This window comes from Pagrus pagrus (genome assembly GCF_965226575.1).
Source record: "Pagrus pagrus genome assembly, contig: HAP1_SCAFFOLD_343, whole genome shotgun sequence".
Taxonomy (NCBI): Eukaryota; Metazoa; Chordata; class Actinopteri; order Spariformes; family Sparidae; genus Pagrus; species Pagrus pagrus.
In genome coordinates this window covers 1-18,866 of record NW_028175120.1, presented here as the reverse complement: position 1 = coordinate 18,866, position 18,866 = coordinate 1, and the positions used below count along the sequence as shown (strand labels likewise).

General features: G+C 46.9%; 1 long non-coding RNA gene across 1 annotated transcript; it reads right to left on the bottom strand.

The window, feature by feature from the left end:
* Positions 1 to 1,314: 1,314 nt before the first annotated feature.
* On the bottom strand, positions 1,315 to 18,146 carry LOC311254114. Its single transcript, XR_014622204.1, has 4 exons — positions 16,764 to 18,146; positions 13,938 to 14,142; positions 2,661 to 2,683; positions 1,315 to 1,972 (listed from the first exon to the last, which is right to left on the bottom strand). It is a non-coding gene; the product is annotated as an uncharacterized lncRNA (long non-coding RNA).
* Between the last annotated feature and the right edge of the window lie 720 nt (positions 18,147 to 18,866).

The following is an 18,866-nucleotide window of genomic DNA, read 5'->3' as shown; positions in this document are numbered from 1 at the left end:
CTAAGCTACATGGACGGAGTTATGCCCTATTGACAGAATTAATGTAACGTTGATGGCAGACGTATTGCATCGATATGTTGCTACACTGATATAGATTGGCCTACCGATGTTACATGCTACGTAGACAGAATTGGCAAGATCAACATATATGCCACATTTAACTCTCTTGTGGGAATCTGCAGCCTCTGGGTCTGCAGAGATATACTATTGTTACAAACCGCTAATGGCAAATCCTACCGTTCCTGCCGTAATGTTACATTACATGGGAAGTTATCCACTGTAACAATTAATTTAATTTCACACAACAAAATTCCATAACTTTTCCAAAACTTTAAGGAATTTTACTAATTCCATGACTTTTCCAGGCCTGGAAAATTAGTTTTTAAAATTCCATGACTTTTCCAGGTTTTCCATGACCGTGGGAACCCTGGCTATAGAAATGCAGACCATTTACCATTTGCCTGTCCCCACAAGTATAGTAAAACAAACCTGGATATGCATGTGTGCGTGCACACGTTCTTGAGCCCAGATATGTTAATGAAATGAATAAAGTTTCCCTTTAGATGTGCTGGAGGACTTACAGGCTTATGGTTGATGAAGGCCAAGCTGCATTCCTCAATGCTGTGGCGAACCACTTTTACACCACGGCCACGGCCAACTTTGTAAGCCGTTGGTGGAAGCAAGGCTGGCAGCTGCCTCAAGGCGAGTTCCCCAACGCCATCTGTAGAAAGACATTATAGGCATCAATACGATGTGGAATGGCATACCTGTGATTTTGTCATTCAGTATCCAACTAAAATAGAAACTATGCTAACAGTTACATGCAGCCAAAGGGTCCTCTGACTGGCTAATGTGCTTCCTTGCCCTGTGCTTTTCAAAATAAAAGTTCTTCCGTTTGATAATGTCCACAAAAATATTGCTGTATTATAGACACTACCCAGCAAACATTTTGACGTCTATTTGACGTCTAATCAACATCGGTCAGGCAGGTCGATTCGACGTCTAGCAGAGGTGCTGAAATTAAAGTTTTTCTGACGTCGGTCATTTTGACGGCATCAATTCACGTCGTTTCGACGACATAAAAACGGCTCACAGAGCAGGCTACTTCAATTATTACGTCGTATAGACGACTTTTCAACGTCTCTACGTGGCGTCTATTTGACGTCTAATCAACGTCGGTCAAGCAGGTCGATTCGACGTCTAGCAGAGGTGCTGAAATTAAAGTTTTTCTGACGTCGTTTTCATGACCGACGTCATTTCGACGGCTCTTAGGCGGCATCAATTCACGTCGTTTCAATGGCATATCAACCTTTGTCAAAATACACATGTAATGTATTGCATTTAAAAATATGTTTACCTAAATCGAGTTTCAACTAGTGCCTACATAACTGGCATTACCACATCCATACATTCTATTACAAGCACAGCTCTTGTGCTGTAGCCTATAGTCTACATGTGCAATTCTCAATGCTCTAATCTGCAACTATTTAAATTAACTTATCAATTTCAGCAAAAAAAATCCTTAAAATGCAAAGAGGTCAAAAAGTCCAATAGACAACACCAGCAAATTTCACATTTGCCAACTTAAAATATCACAGGAATGGTGAACCTGGTTAAAACTTTCATAGTAAATAAACTCAGCTGTGATAAAGTTAAAAATACTCGAATAATGTTCACCCATACTGTAAAATACAAGTAGTACATGGACAAATCTCAGGTAAAAAAAAAAAGAAAGAAAAAAAAGACAGCATTCAGGACCAGATATATGTAACGAGTTATCTATATATTGAATAATTGAATAAAAAACGAACATGTTTATTGGAACAAATGTTTTATTGACTTTCTTTTTATTGCAGTCCTGTGGGGGTCTGCCCCTTGCCCCCGCTTCTTGGTGGGGCATGTTTAAGTTGGTTCTGAATCACACTCTCTATTTCTGCATCTGTGGCCTTTGGACTCCATCTCTTCACAGCAGCTGGAGAGAGGGCATAAGAAAAAAATAAAAAATTTTACAGAGCGCCTATTCAGAAGTTAAATGCACTTATAGATGGCAAGAACAAATTGTTTTGGGAGTTGAAAGAGTAATGAAAGAACCACTTCTTAGAGCCACTCAGTAGCCTGAATCTGATGGTTCCTAATAAAGCCAGTAGGCATTAACAGTCTGTGCTATGGTAGCCCAGCTTAGCCCAGGATAGCCACATGCACATGAAGCCCATTCAGTAATTTCAATTATATCAATCTTAGTTTCTTACACTTGATGACATGGAACATCTTTGTGGCTTTAAAAGGCACAACACAGAGATGCAACACTAAGCATAACTTCTCTTTCATGCAGGTGCCTGGCTGTTCACACAGGGAGCACAATAGAGCATTAGAGGTTTTCTTTTAAAGGACAATTCCATTTCATTTCAAACATGTGCTACAGTTTCGGAATACATTTACTCTAAAAGAATGAATTTGAAGATATTCCTCACTGTTGCTGCTGTTATGCATTAGCACCTCTGTCCAAGCATCATCACAACAGCATAAAACAGTGGCGGACGGCTCTGAGGCTGTATCCAAATATTCATATTCATTCAAGCCCCCCCATTCAAGTGTGTGTGTGTGTGTGTGTGTGTGTGTGTGTGTGTGTGTGTGCGTGTGTGTGTGTGTGTGTATCTCACCTGGTGTGCGTCTCACAATAAACCTGTGAAGTGAGGTAAATTGGACAAATAGTTATCAAAACAGGTCTATGCGAGGGACAGAGACACACAAATAGATTACTTTTATATGAAGAGAGATAGTGACATTGATTAACCTCTGAAGTCAATAAAAATGTAAAAATTTTAGTACGCCTAAAATAAAAAAAAACTGTAAGGATGAATAACTGCTTGTGGCTTCATCTGAGCATGTCAATGGCATTATGGGGCTGTAGCCACACTATCAGTGAACACTTGTTTCAAATTTGAAGAAGATGGCACAAAGTATGACCATTCTACACCTACGCTGTGATTGACAGATAACCAGCCACACTGTCAGTCACGTCTCTACAATAAGCTGGCGCCCTCTGCCGTGGCGGTCGTGTAGCGACACCAGACAACTATCAGCATGTATCAACGGTTAGACCCCGGTTATAAGACGATTTCTGGCCACATATCAATGTCCGTGGACCAGATAGTTTTCGGGAGCTGTTATGGACCGTATGGTCCGTCCCGTTTTTGGTGTATGTCAAGCGACACCTATAGGCCTGGCATATGAACTACAGCGTTTTTGGTTGATCCGTCTAGATGCAAATATTCTTGAAACAATGCCGAGGAGAAAAAATAACGTTTTCGCCCGTCTGGACGGCCCCTTAAAGTGTTTTGGTTCTGTAACGATGCTAAACCGATAGTTGCACAGATGTTCGGCTCGGTATAGCATCGAGCACCTCACGTAGCCTGTGAGCTAACTCAGGGCTACCCAGCAAACATTTTCTCGACCTGCGTCTAGATGAAGACGTCCAGTCAACGTCGCGTCACGTCGTGACTTTAATTCGACTGTTTTTCAACATCATAAAATAATATCATGGCAAATATGACCTAATTAAATATGCATTTTAGAGCGGTTTAACTGAATAAACACTGCCAGAAAACGCTTTCTCGACCTACGTCTAGATGAAGACGTCCAATCGACGTCGCGTCACGACGTGACTTTAATTCGACTTTTTTTCGACATGTGAACATTAGGGGGAATACGATCTCAAAGAAAACATATTTAACTGAAAAAACACTGTCAAGAATGATTGAGTTACTAAAAGTACTGTAATTTAAAATGAAACCGTGTTTGGTAAGACATTATACGTTTATCAGTTGCATGTTAGAGTTTTGATTTTGTTGCTGCATCGTGTATTGTTACAGATAGCTGGTTTTTTTTTGCTTTTATTCGTAACCGAGCGGCGGCTAGCAGCCGAGTTAGCTGCCGTGTGAAACTAGCCCTGAGTTAGCTCACAGGCTACGTGAGGTGCTCGATGCTAAACCGAGCCGAACATCTGTGCAACTATCGGTTTAGCATCGTTACAGAACCAAAACACTTTAAGGGGCCGTCCAGACGGGCGAAAACGTTATTTTTTCTCCGTCTTCCTCGGCATTGTTTCAAGAATATTTGCATCTAGACGGATCAACCGAAAACGTTGTAGTTCATATGCCAGGCCTATAGGTGTCGCTTGACATACACCAAAAACGGGACGGACCATACGGTCCATACCAGCTCCCGAAAACTATCTGGTCCACGGACATTGATATGTGGCCAGAAATCGTTTTATAACCGGGGTCTAACCGTTGACACATGCTGATAGTTGTCTGGTGTCGCTACACGACCGCAACGGCAGAGGGCGCCAGCTTATTGTGGAGACGTGACTGACAGTGTGGCTGGTTATCTGTCAATCACAGCTTAGGTGTAGAATGGTCATACTTTGTGCCATCTTCTTCAAATCTGAAACAAGTGTTCACTGATAGTGTGGCTACAGCCCCATAATGCCATTGACATGCTCAGATGAAGCCACAAGCAGTTATTCATCCTTACAGTTTTTTTTTATTTTAGGCGTACTAAAATTTTTACATTTTTATTGACTTCAGAGGTTAATCAATGTCACTATCTCTCTACATATAAAAGTAATCTATTTGTGTGTCTCTGTCCCTCGCATAGGCCTGTTTTGATAACTATTTGTCCAATTTACCTCACTTCACAGGTTTATTGTGAGACGCACACCAGGTGAGATACACACACACACACACACACACACACACACACACACACACACACACACACACACTTGAATGGAGGGGCTTGAATGAATATGAATATTTGGATACAGCCTCAGAGCCGTCCGCCACTGTTTTATGCTGTTGTGATGATGCTTGGACAGAGGTGCTAATGCATAACAGCAGCAACAGTGAGGAATATCTTCAAATTCATTCTTTTAGAGTAAATGTATTCCGAAACTGTAGCACATGTTTGAAATGAAATGGAATTGTCCTTTAAAAGAAAACCTCTAATGTGCTATTGTGCTCCCTGTGTGTACAGCCAGGCACCTGCATGAAAGAGAAGTTATGCTTAGTGTTGCATCTCTGTGTTGTGCCTTTTAAAGCCACAAAGATGTTCCATGTCATCAAGTGTAAGAAACTAAGATTGATATAATTGAAATTACTGAATGGGCTTCATGTGCATGTGGCTATCCTGGGCTAAGCTGGGCTACCATAGCACAGACTGTTAATGCCTACTGGCTTTATTAGGAACCATCAGATTCAGGCTACTGAGTGGCTCTAAGAAGTGGTCCTTTCATTACTCTTTCAACTCCCAAAACAATTTGTTCTTGCCATCTATAAAGTGCATTTAACATCTGAATAGGCGCTCTGTAAAAATGTTTATTTTTTTCTTATGCCCTCTCTCCAGCTGCTGTGAAGAGATGGAGTCCAAAGGCCACAGATGCAGAAATAGAGAGTGTGATTCAGAACCAACTTAAACATGCCCCACCAAGAAGCGGGGGCAAGGGGCAGACCCCCAAAGGACTGCAATAAAAAGAAAGTCAATAAAACATTTGTTCCCATAAACATGTTCGTTTTTTATTCAATTATTCAATATATAGATAACTCGTTACATACATCTGGTCCTGAATGCTGTCTTTTTTTTCTTTCTTTTTTTTTTTACCTGAGATTTGTCCATGTACCACTTGTATTTTACAGTATGGGTGAACATTATTCGAGTATTTTTAACTTTATCACAGCTGAGTTTATTTACTATGAAAGTTTTAACCAGGTTCACCATTCCTGTGATATTTTAAGTTGGCAAATGTGAAATTTGCTGGTGTTGTCTATTGGACTTTTTGACCTCTTTGCATTTTAAGGATTTTTTTGCTGAAATTGATAAGTTAATTTAAATAGTTGCAGATTAGAGCATTGAGAATTGCACATGTAGACTATAGGCTACAGCACAAGAGCTGTGCTTGTAATAGAATGTATGGATGTGGTAATGCCAGTTATGTAGGCACTAGTTGAAACTCGATTTAGGTAAACATATTTTTAAATGCAATACATTACACGTGTATTTTGACAAAGGTTGATATGCCGTCGAAACGACGTTGAAACGACGTGAATTGATGCCGCCTAAGAGCCGTCGAAATGACGTCGGTCATGAAAACGACGTCAGAAAAACTTTCATTTCAGCACCTCTGGTAGACGTCGAATCGACCTGCCTGACCGACGTTGATTAGACGTCAAAAAGACGCCACGTAGAGACGTTGAAAAGTCGTCTATACGACGTAATAATTGAAGTAGCCTGCTCTGTGAGCCGTTTTTATGTTGTCGAAACGACGTGAATTGATGCCGTCAAAATGACCGACGTCAGAAAAACTTTCATTTCAGCACCTCTGCTAGACGTCGAATCGACCTTCCTGACCGACATCGATTAGACGTCAGATAGACGTCACGTAGAGACGTTGAAAAGTCGTCTATACGACGTAATAATGACATTGATTGAAGTAGCCTGCTCTGTGAGCCGTTGATATGTCGTTGAAACGACGTGAATTGATGCGGTCTAATAACGGTCGAAATGTGGTCGGTCATAAGACCGACGTCAGAAAAACTTTCTGTAGCGGACTGGGTGCTTGTGTACCACTCATGTTATGTGTAGATCACTGGGTGATACTGTTGTTATCAAGGTGAAATGTTAACGTTAAGGCAGTTACTGAGTTTCCTGAATGTCAGTGAACATATCCCAAGTTTAGAAACTGTCAGTCAATTGCAGCTACCTATGACAGGGAGTGTGTGAGACTACTTGTCTGTGATTGGATGAGACAGAGAGGTCAGGGGTTGTTTTTGGGAGAGAGATCAGGAAGTAGAGAGGAGCGTGTGTGGGGACTTTGAGAGTGTTTTGATTATTTTGGCGTTGGCTACGGCCCACAGTAGCCTGTGTTAAAAGGAAATAAAAGAAGAGAGAAAACCCAGCTGAACGTCTCAAGCTCCTCATTTTAGGGACGTTACATTTGGTGTCAGAAGTGACGAACAGAATTCGCCTGCACCGGGTGACATCGGGCTAGCTGCTGCGGTGACTTTGACTGCATCTGGGAAGCATGTTGCCGCGGGACCTTTCCGGGATCAAGCGGGAGGAGGACGCCGATGGACGGGGACATTACAGCCCGACCGTGGGTTGGAGGGCGGCCGAGCACAGAGACCGGGTGAGAGAAATGACGGTGAGGATGGCTGCCGAGGCCGGCTTGGGCTCGTCTGGCCGCTCCAACGACAGACACGCCGCCCGTGGGGACACGGCCGCGGCCGAAATTACGGACATGAACAGACACAGTGAGCCGCGTGGCGGAGCCCTCCCACCCTCAATGAAAACCCCCAGGTATGATGGCAAAGCTAGCTGGGAAGCATTTCATGCCCAATTTGAACTGTTAGCCCAGGCCGGCGAGTGGTCTACTAAAGAGAAAGCCCTCCAGCTGGCAATGTGCCTTACTGGTGACGCTCTGTCCAGCCTGCTGCTGCTAAGCCCTGACGATAGGAGAGACTATGATGCTTTAGTGGGGGCTCTGAAGAGGCGGTTTGGGCTCTGCTCAGCAGCTAGCCTGCTGCGCTCTGAACTGTGTAGCCGTCAGCGACGCCCTGGGGAGCCGCTAAGGGATCTTGCTAACGACATTGAGGGGCTAGTTCACCGCACCTATGCTCACATGCCACCTGCCATCCAGAGTGAACTGGCCCGAGACCATTATCTTCAAGCTCTGCTACCAGCTGACCTGCGTGTCCAGACACTACTAGCTCACCCAAGGTCTCTACAGGAGGCTTTGGAGTTAGCAACAGAGAGAGAAATGCTGGACGCTGACTCCTCATTCAACAGACCACCACAGTTGAGTGCTGCTAGTGGGACTGAATTGAACGCAACAGAACCTGCCTGGGTGGGGGAGCTGACCCAGCTAGTGCGAGCTGCCACTCTGAAGGAGGAGCGACAGCCCAGGCAACAGTCAAGGGTCTGCTGGGGATGTGGTCAGCCCGGCCATCTGGTCCGGCATTGCCCACGCAACCGTGAGAACCAGGGAAACGAGAAGGGGACCGCGTGATCGGGACGGCGCGGGCCCCCTGTACTGTGTCCCAACCTTCTCCAGAGGAGGATGTAGCGCAGCGCACCGGCCAGGTGGGGGTGTTACAACCATCAAGTGACTTAGACGGTAAGCTTGAACGCCTAGTAGTCCTGGGCCGGACCTGGGTAGGAGATTGCTGGTACACTCCTGTGACTATTGGGGGTACGTGCTGCCCTGCGCTGGTGGACACAGGTTCGTCAGCAACCCTGGTGAAACCTAGTTTGATAGGAAATAAAACAACCATTTTCCCCACCATGGTGAAACTACAGACAGTAACAGGAGAGCGTGCTCCCATGGTGGGGGAAGCATTAGTGACTCTGGCCGTGGGGAAGAAGTCAATTCGCTGCCCGGTGTGGGTGGCGGCTCTAGATGATTGTATTCTGGGGCTGGATGTTCTCGGGGCATTGGACTGTGTCATTAACACAGGGAGAGGAACGCTCACTTTTCCTGATGGACATGTCATCCAGATGTCGAGAAGGCCACCCCATCCTGGCTGCTCTGCCACCCACACCATTACAGTTCTGGCAGGTGAGGCAACGGCTGCCGCGGAAAACTGCTGCACCTCCTGACTCCCACCACGTCTGCCACTGGTTTACACCCACAACCAGTCCCTGCCTCTCTACCTGACAACAGAGAGAGAGTCTTGGCTGTGAAAGAGGTTTGGCAGAAAAATTGTGATGGACTGACTTCTAGTGAACAAGGTCTGCTGTGGCAACTCTTGCTGGAGTTTAAAGACTGTTTCTCACTTTCAGAGGATGATGTGGGCCAGACAGATCTCATACGACACAACATTGACACTGGAGATGAGCAGCCCATCAGGATGAGACCTCGGCGCCTCCCCCTGGCCAAGCAGGCGGCGGCAGATAAAGCCCTGTGTGAGATGCAATGGGCTGGACTCATTGAACCCTCCACCAGCTCCTGGGCCTCTCCAGTTGTCATGGTCCCCAAAAAGCTGAAGGGGGATTGGTGGTTCTGTGTGGATTTCAGACCCATCAACAAGGTGACAAAAAAGGACCCTTACCCCCTCCCACGCATTGATGAGGCCCTCGATACAGTGTCAGGGTCCTCCTGGTTCTCCTCTCTGGACCTGCGCAGCGGGTACTGGCAGGTCCCCCTCGCTCCTGAGGCCAGACCTAAAACTGCCTTCATCACCAGTGGGGGCTTGTGGCAATTCAAGGTCCTCCCTTTCGGGCTCTGTAATGCCCCCGCCACATTTGAGAGACTAATGGATGAGGTCCTTGCTGACATTCCCCGCCAGGAGTGTGTGGTGTACTTGGACGACATCCTGGTTCACGGGGAGACCTTCGAGTCAGCTCTCATGGCCCTCAGACGGGTGCTGGAGAGGGTGGCGGCAGCGGGCTTGAAACTGCACCCCCAGAAATGCTGTTTCATGAGGCGTGAGGTCACATTCCTGGGCCACAGACTTGGGGGAGGGGGTGTCAGCACCGTGGAGGATAAGGTACGAGCTGTGAAGGACTGGCCCACCCCCAGCTCTGTGCAGGACCTAAAGAGCTTCCTGGGCCTGGCCTCCTACTACAGAAGGTTCGTTAGGGGGTTCTCCTGCATAGCTGCACCACTATTTCGCCTGCTGCAAAAAGGGGAAGTTTTTCTGTGGACAGAAGGGTGCCATGCAGCGTTCACTTCACTACAGAGAGCCCTAGTGGACGCCCCAATTCTTTCCCCACCTGACCCCTCCCTGCCCTTCATCCTCGACACAGACGCCAGCAGTGTTGGCTCCGGTGCTGTGCTGGCCCAGGTGACACCAGAAGGTGAGAGAGTAGTGGCGTATCACAGCAGGACATTCAACAAGGCAGAACGTCGCTACTGTGTTACCAGGCGGGAGCTTCTTGCTGTGGTCAGTGCCATACGGCATTTCAAGTATTACCTTGGGGGCCTCCATTTCACAGTCAGGACTGACCGATCAGCCTTGCAGTGGCTCATGTCTTTCAGAGAACCAGAAGGTCAACTGGCACGCTGGATTGAAGAGCTACAGGCATATGACTTCACTGTGATCCACAGACCAGGGGCACGACATGGAAATGCTGACGCACTGTCCCGCCGCCCCTGTGACACTGATGGCTGCCAACACTGTGAGAAACGGGAGGCTCATGAGGCAAAGTTACAACAACCTGATGTGCAATGTGCAGCTGTGGGTCCCGAGCAGGCGTCAGCCAGTATTGGGCTGGCAGCTGTGGATGTGGCAGAGTGGGAAAGTAAGCAAGAAGAGGATGTTGACATCAGACCAGTGCTCACATGGGTGGCGATGCAACACAGACCAGCATGGGAAGAGGTTGCGATGTTGTCGCGAGCCACAAAAGGACTCTGGTCGATGTTTGTAAACCTGCGTGTGTGTGATGGGGTGCTGCAGAGGGGATGGAAAGAACCAGCTACAGGAGAGACGCGGTGGCAGGTGGTGGTACCATGGGCCCTGAGGGAGATGGTGCTCCGGGCAGTACACGGAGCCCCAGGATCTGGCCACTTTGGGATCACCAAGACACTACGCCGCCTCCGACAGGGGTTCTACTGGGGCCAACTTAGGCGGGATGTGGAAGACTACTGCCGACGCTGTGACAGCTGCACTGCCCGGAAGGGCCCCACAGACAGATCTCATGCCCAGCTCCAACAGTTTCCGGCAGGGTGCCCCATGGAGAGAGTGGGGATTGATGTCCTTGGGCCGTTTCCTCTCACAGAGAGGGGTAACCGCTACATCCTCACTGCCATGGACTATTTCACGAAGTGGCCTGAGGCGTACAGCCTGCCAAACCAGGAGGCAGAGACCGTAGTGGACGCACTGGTGGAGGGAATGTTCAGCAGGTTTGGGGCCCCTGAAGAAATTCACACTGACCAGGGCAGGAATTTCGAGTCCCGTGTGTTTGCAGCCATGTGTGAGAAGCTGGGCTCCCACAAGACCCGCACCACACCCCTCCACCCTCAGAGTGATGGCCTGGTTGAGAGATTTAACCGCACACTGGCACAACAGCTTGCCATAGTGACGGCTAAACACCAAAAGGACTGGGATACTCACATCCCCCTTGTGCTGATGGCATACCGGTCTGCTGTCCAGGACTCCACTTCCTGCTCCCCTGCCCTCCTCATGCTGGGAAGGGAGATCCGGACCCCAGCAGAGATGATGGTGGGCAAACCCCCTGACGCCTTTGTAGACCCTCCAGGCCCCGACTATGCCAGGAGGCTCCAGGACCGTTTGGAGTCTGCTCACGAGTTTGCCAGAGGTCAGCTGCTTGGTGCGGGGGTGAGACAGAAGAGGAACTACGGCGTGCGGGCCAGAGGCCGTCATTTTGAAGTGGGAGAGTTGGTTTGGGTGCATAGCCCCCAGAGGAAGAAGGGCAGGTGCCCAAAACTGGACAGTGAGTGGGTGGGGCCTTGCCAGATCCTGGAGAGGCTGGGTGAGGTTGTGTACAGGGTCCGGTTGCCACTCAGAGGACGGAAAGTGGCCCTGCATCGTGATAGGCTGGCTCCCTACCGGGGCGTGGCCTCCCCAGAGAGACAGGAGGTTGGGACACAAGGGACGCAGGACATGGCTCTGACTCGCCAGCAAAACCCCTCTGATGTGCAGAGTGTTCTGCACCGGCCGCCACAGACTGAACTTTTTTCCCTTTTCCCCAATTCCCCCACCCAGCCCCAGTTACCTGCCCCTGCGCTGGCACGCGCTCCGGGCCTTTCCCCTGGTGAGACACGGCCTCGGAGGAACCGCAGGCCTCCTGTCCACCTGAGAGACTTTGTTTGCCCCCTCGGGGGCGAGGGACTTTGAGGAGGGGGGGTAGTGTAGCGGACTGGGTGCTTGTGTACCACTCATGTTATGTGTAGATCACTGGGTGATACTGTTGTTATCAAGGTGAAATGTTAACGTTAAGGCAGTTACTGAGTTTCCTGAATGTCAGTGAACATATCCCAAGTTTAGAAACTGTCAGTCAATTGCAGCTACCTATGACAGGGAGTGTGTGAGACTACTTGTCTGTGATTGGATGAGACAGAGAGGTCAGGGGTTGTTTTTGGGAGAGAGATCAGGAAGTAGAGAGGAGCGTGTGTGGGGACTTTGAGAGTGTTTTGATTATTTTGGCGTTGGCTACGGCCCACAGTAGCCTGTGTTAAAAGGAAATAAAAGAAGAGAGAAAACCCAGCTGAACGTCTCAAGCTCCTCATTTTAGGGACGTTACATTTCATTTCAGCACCTCTGCTAGACGTCGAATCGACCTGCCTGACCGACGTTGATTAGACGTCAAATAGACGTCAAAATGTTTGCTGGGCTATGTCTGCGATGGAGTCGAGCCTTCACAACATGTCTAAAAAGGAAAGGATGAAGAGTAGCCTAATTTGAATACTGCCGAAGCCCTGAAGATGTTTCATAACTTGGACAGTCGTGATTCTGATGGAGGGGCTCAGAAATGAAAGCGATCTTTCCTGGGTACACGAAAACATCTCCTCAGAGAGTGACTCAGAGTCTGTACCGAGGAAAATGAGACGGCTTTCCCCGGCGGCTACGGCATACAACGCTCAAGGTGAGCTCCGCTGCCCTGCGCTAAGTTACAGCCTGGACTATTCACTTATTCTGCTGCTCATATGGAGGAATGGGGGCTTACCATTTTTCAGACAAACGATGGCAATAAATCGCTTCAGGGACATAATGAGGTTCCTGCGCTTTGACAGGAAGGAGACCCGACATGTGCGTCTGCAGGACGACAAGTTTGCCCTGGTGCGGGCCACTTGGGACCGGTTCATCCAGACTAGTGTAGCCTGCTACAAATCCGACGCTAACATCACGATTGATGAGCAGCTGTTCCCCACAAAGGCCCCCTGCAAGTTCACCCAATATATGAGGAATAAGCCCGATTAATTCGGAGTCAAATTTTGGTTGGCTGTAGATGTCAACTCTAAATACATGTTGAACGGGTCTCCGTGTCTGGGGAAGGAGGAGACACGGAGCGCAGGTCGGCTCGTGGGAGAGAGTGTGGGGCTGAGACTGGCGGAGCCATTCCTGGGGAAGGGAAGAAACATTACCACAGACAATTTCTTCACGTCCCTAAAACTGGCCACCGCCTTACAGGCAAAGAAGACCAGCCTGGTTGGCACCATGGGCAAACAAAAACGGGAGTTGCCGCCCACCGTGAAACAGCAAGCGGAGCTGTTCAACACGAAGGTGCTGAAGTGTGGTGATGTGACTCTGACTTTGTACCAGGGAAATTAAGTTTGTTAAAATGTACATTTCGGTGTTATTTTGTTTTTTTTTTAAAAACATCATGGCACAATGAATGCATTCATCACTCAATTGGGTATTTACATGAGAGATTGTAGAGTTTAAAATGTAGCGGTCAAAATGACGCTTATGGCCCTTCTAGTGTTATCTGCCTTGTTTAGTTTTTATATCTGTCTGCTATCCCATATACTTAATTGTACTTACATTAATGTGATTAATATCTTTTTTATGATGCCTTGTTGTTGAAATGTACTATACAAATAAACGTGTCTTGCCTAGTGAGCTTTACCATAATTTATTCACTCAAATATTTTCTTTAAAAATGGCTGATATTGAAGTAAATACAAAATTAGGCTTCAGACTTGTTATGCCGAGAAGTGCCTGCCTGCTAAGAACTGCATGCCCGTCATGGGAACGTGCACAACTAACAAAAAGAAAAACAGTATCAAGGTCACTAAGTTTCTGCCCGTGTTTTCCCAATTAGGCTACATCTAATAATATATAACTACAATTAGACTCTCATCGGCCGGTAGTGTGTTGCAGCTGTTCAGAATATAGCCTATTCACAATGACAAACATACAATGCCTATAAAGGTACATAACGGGGTTAAAGGGAAATTTAAAAAGTGGTATGCTAACCTTGGATCCTGTGTGCATTCCAGGACTGCACCATTCGCTCAAGTCCAATCTGAGCCACCTGACAGGTAAGTGTGGACACACAATACTGTGTCAAGTTGTCCTCCATGTTGAGTTCCTCCTGGTCTACAAGGTGGATGAGAGCCCTTTTCAGTGGGTAGGTTACCCTGTTATTAACGTCTGGCCACATCCTTTCAACGATATGATTCTGTCATTTCAAAAGAGTAAAAACAAAATGTTAAATTTAACTTCAATAAAGACAATTACTATCTGCATCTAATCGTAATCACTGAATAAAAATCAATTTCCTATGACAACAAAGATCAAGAACCCAATTAGTTTGGTGATTTTTCATGCATGGGAAGTAGGATTTTCCGCAGAAGAAGAAGAAGAAGAAGAAGAAAAAAACTGGAGATAACAATAAGGCCGGGACCCCTAATGTGTATGCTGCCTGGCCCCTAATAACCATTAACCATTACAAATGAGAAATTTTCTTCCTGAAATTTGGCTTTGTATTTGTACATCTATTGTGGCATCAGCTTGACAAATTATGCATGTCTTTGACTGGTGAGAAAATAGAATAGAATAGAATCCTTTATTGTCACTGTCAACATTGTCACTAACATTTACTGTGAAAATACGTTTAGCAGCTCCACATGGCAGTAGGACAGTAGAAAAATAAAAACAGTATATATAAAAGATACACAGATAAACAGTATAAAAACAAGTCCCCATAAATATGGACGTGTGCATTAAAGTGCAAGGTGGTGCAAAAGTGCAAACAATAGTGGGCTCATAGTGCAATGGAGGAGGAAGGAGGATGTATTGCACTTGGCAGTGTGTGTATGTATGTATTCAATGTCAGTCCTTGCGTGAGCTGGATAGGGGTGTGTTAGGTTTAACACTAACAAAATACACACAAACAGACACGGACTCAGAGTTTGTCTTTTTTTGCAAAGGGGAAGTACAGGTGTCACCACTGTGAGTCTGATCAGCAGTCTTCCAACGAGCTCTCCCCCATGCATAACTTTTATTCACAGACAACTGGGCGTGATTGTATATCATTGGTGTAACACAGAGCACAGAGAACAACTTGTTGAGTAACTTGTTGCTAGAGGTGAAAGTGGCAGATATGTAAATGTCCTGTGGTCAAGCTCTCCACAGATTTCAGCATGACAGAATAGCATAAGATTTAGCTAATCAAAAACTGATAATATATTTATTCACACATAATTCCAACATTTCCCTCCTGTTTATCAGTTTTGAACATGCTGTTTCATCAGAGACTTACTTGTCATGTATCATGCTTTAAGTAAGACCGTCATTATGCTTGTTCAGAGTGATACTTTCTTACTCCCACATGTCACACATCAGTGCAATCATCCTCATACTCACATCCATTCGTCTCAGCTAGATTAAGTAGCTCATATTGGGCCTCACGTCCTTGTGCTAGTAGCTGCATCTGTACAAAACTTCTAGCAATCATCTTCTCAAACATGGAACGCAGGCAGGGAATAACACATGAAGCAAATAGACAGAACAATACCAGGATCACCAAAACAGGAGCCAGTGCTTTAAGCAGTATTTGCCACCAATTCCCAGAGAAAAATCCTGAGAACCAGTCCATAGAAGGGGTCGCTCCTGGGGTATTGTTCAACACATATCGCTGGAGGTCGGTCAGATTTTGCAAAGCTTGGTGAATGTCTCCTCCATCACTGAGTCCATCAGGGATGTAAGTGCAGCATGTCTCTCCCACAATTGCACACACTCCTCCCTGTGAGGCTGTCAATAGGTCCAGCACGATCCGATGTTGCATCACCATGTCACGTATGCTCCTTTGTTCCTTGGCCAGTGAGCGGCCCAGGCTTAGAGTGGTGTTGATGTGTCTCAGCAGGGCATATCTGTTGATTTCAACGTGGTCACGTACGTATCCTAGTCCCACCATTGGGACCAGGCTCTGGCCGAATTTGGCTCCTCCTGACCAGATGCGATATGCCCGGGGGACGTCCTCAAGACCGAGGTTCATACTGCGCCTGCTGCGGTGACGGTGATGGGGGTGACTGGTGATGTTTCCAGGAAGATAGAACACGTGGTCTGATAATGATACGAGTGCGCATGTGCCTCCCCATCCTCGTGGTAGAGACGGATAGGCTCTGTGTCCGCAGAGCCAATACCAATCAGCTAACACTCGTGTACCATTTGGTGTAGGGACCACGCGGGAACAAAAGGTGATGTTCTGGTATCCAGGTGTGGGTATTGACTGTCTCCAGCTCATGTCAGACTTACATTGTTTCAGTCTTTCAGTTCCGTTAGCAGCACAGTTGGCTTTGGTGAGACAGCCCATGCATGCAATTGGATTCAGTGGCGGACAAAAAGAGTATGTGTGGTTACACAGATGGACTGGAAGAGTCCCCACTTTCACAGTTCCATTTCCTTGCACACACTTGTTCAGCTGTCGTGGTTGGAGTCTGTTTAGATAAACTAACCCTGGCAAGGGTTCGCTTATCTGTGGCCATGCTAGTAAGTCTGTGCTCCCTGAGCAGTTTTCAGGTCACTCCAGGTCACTCCAGGTGATGTTCAGCGGCTCAGAGTAGTTGGCGTTGATCCATGATGCTCTATTTCCGGGATGTGTGGCCAGGCTCATGAGGCAGTGAGTTTTTCTAGCTGTGGTGTTGTACGGCCACAGCCCAGGAGCAGCAGTGGATACTGGCATGTGTGTGCAGACATAGCAGTTCGTCTTGTTGTTTAGGTGAGCGGTGGTGTTCATGAAGCTCCACCATTCATTGGTGGCAAATCCATGTGGGTAGTGGGTGTGGCGTGCGTGCTCACCTGACAGCTCCCGTCGTCCGACTGGAGGCTTTTCTTTTTCTTTTCGCAGGAGCCACCACACCAAGAATCCTAATAAGAGTAGTGCAAGAAACATCACACTACACCATAACTCTCTGCACCACATGCGGCATCGTCGTCCTCTCCCTCTCCCTCTCTGTCCATGTCGGCGGCGTCGGGTTGGATCCTCTGGATTGTCCATCTCCATGTTCTGCATCGTACACTCTGGTGACTCCTATTAGAGTAGGGATCAGTTGATTTCTTCACTGGGTTTGAGACACTCGTGTTTCTATACAACAGAGCCCCTTTGTAGCCCAGACTTCCCCACTACTCCGGTGAGTCAGGGAACGGCTGCAGTTTACAATGGCTGAGGTGGATCCACCTAGTTCTCTCTGCAATCTTGACTGCCGTTGGCGTGGTCAATAACACTTGATATGGTCCGTCCCAGCGTGGACTGGACCAGCACTTCCTCTTTATGACTTTCACGAACACCCAGTCGCCTGGTTTCACCTTCTGGGCATTCTGTGAGAGGGGAAGAGAATCAGAAGGCAGTAAATTTGCATTTGATACTTGTTGCTCTTCAAACAGTTTCCTCATGTGTTCAGCTAACGTTGTTTCTTCAACAGCTTTCTGTATGTCTGGAGAGAAGGATGGCAGTTTAAAGGCTCTGCCATTCACTATTTCAAATGGTGTTAATCCTCTCTCTGTAGGTGTTATTCGCATGTACAGCTTAACTAAGTCCAGGCATTCTGGCCAGGGACGCTTAGTTTCTTCCATACACTTTCTCAGTCTTGACTTAACTGTACCGTTCGTTCTTTCCACTAGGCCTGCGCTTTGTGGGTGATAAGCACAGTGATTTTTCAGATGTATTTGTAGGTGTTTAGCCATCTGTTGCACTATTTTGTTCACGAAATGGGGACCATTGTCACTGTATAGTGTTTCTGGGATGCCATGTTGTGGCACTATGCTTTTGCATAGAGCTTTTGCTACTGTTAGCGCATCTGCATGTTTGGATGGGAATATTTCTACCCATCTGGAAAACGCATCCACTATCATTAGACAGTACTTGTAAGGCCCACTCTGATTTAGTTCGATGAAATCCATGTGCAGGGTTTGGAACGGGTATTTTGGTGCGGGAAATTGTCCTCGCTTTGGTCTTAGATTGCCCTGTGGGTTGTGTTTTATGCATATCACACATGATCTGCAGAAATTTTTTGAGAAGGTGTTAAAGCCATAAGTAGTAAAGTGTTGATGTACTAGGTCTATCATCCCTCCTGTTGAGACATGGCAAGGCCCATGGCTCAATATTACTGCAGCTTTAAATAAGCTTCGTGGAAGGACGGGTTTGTTATCAACAGTATATAGACCTGTGTCATCAACTGTGGCTCCTTGTTTTACCCATATTTGCTTCTCAGTGTCTGGCGCCACCAGTTGCATATCTCTTGTGACTTCCTGTGTTATAAGTGAGGAGTCGGGTGAGACAACATAGATGTCTGATTTACCAAAACTGCCTGCTGCTGCTGCTTTTGCAGTTTCGTCTGCCAACCTGTTACCGCAAGTGACACTATCAGTGCCTTTTTGGTGTGCTGCACACTTACATATAGCTATTTTGCGTGGCAACTGAACTGCATCTAAAAGAGACATTAGCAGTTGTGCATGTGTAACTGGTTTTCCTGTAGACGTTATCATGCCTCTACGTTTCCACTGTGCAGCGAAGAAAAAGATAGTTGAAAATGCATACTTGGCTGTCTGTGTGGATCGTAATGTCTTTTCCAGTGGCCAAAATGCTCGTGTCAGAGCTATTAGTTCTGCAGCCTGTGCTGAGTGTTTTGGCTCTATTTGTTTAGCTTCCACTACAGTGTTAGGTAGTTGAGTAACAGCGTAGCCTGAACTGGTTTGACCTTTGTCGTCTTTAGAACATGAGCCATCTACAAACCAAACATCTCCATAGGAGAGGGGCTTATCAGTTAAGTCTTGTCTCGGCAGATGTAAAGCTTCAGTTTTTTCAACACAGTTATGTGGCTCGCCCTCCTCTGCTGTCGGCAGTAGAGTGGCTGGGTTCAAGGTTGTGCATCTTTTGACTGTCAAATGAGGCTGTGATAGCAG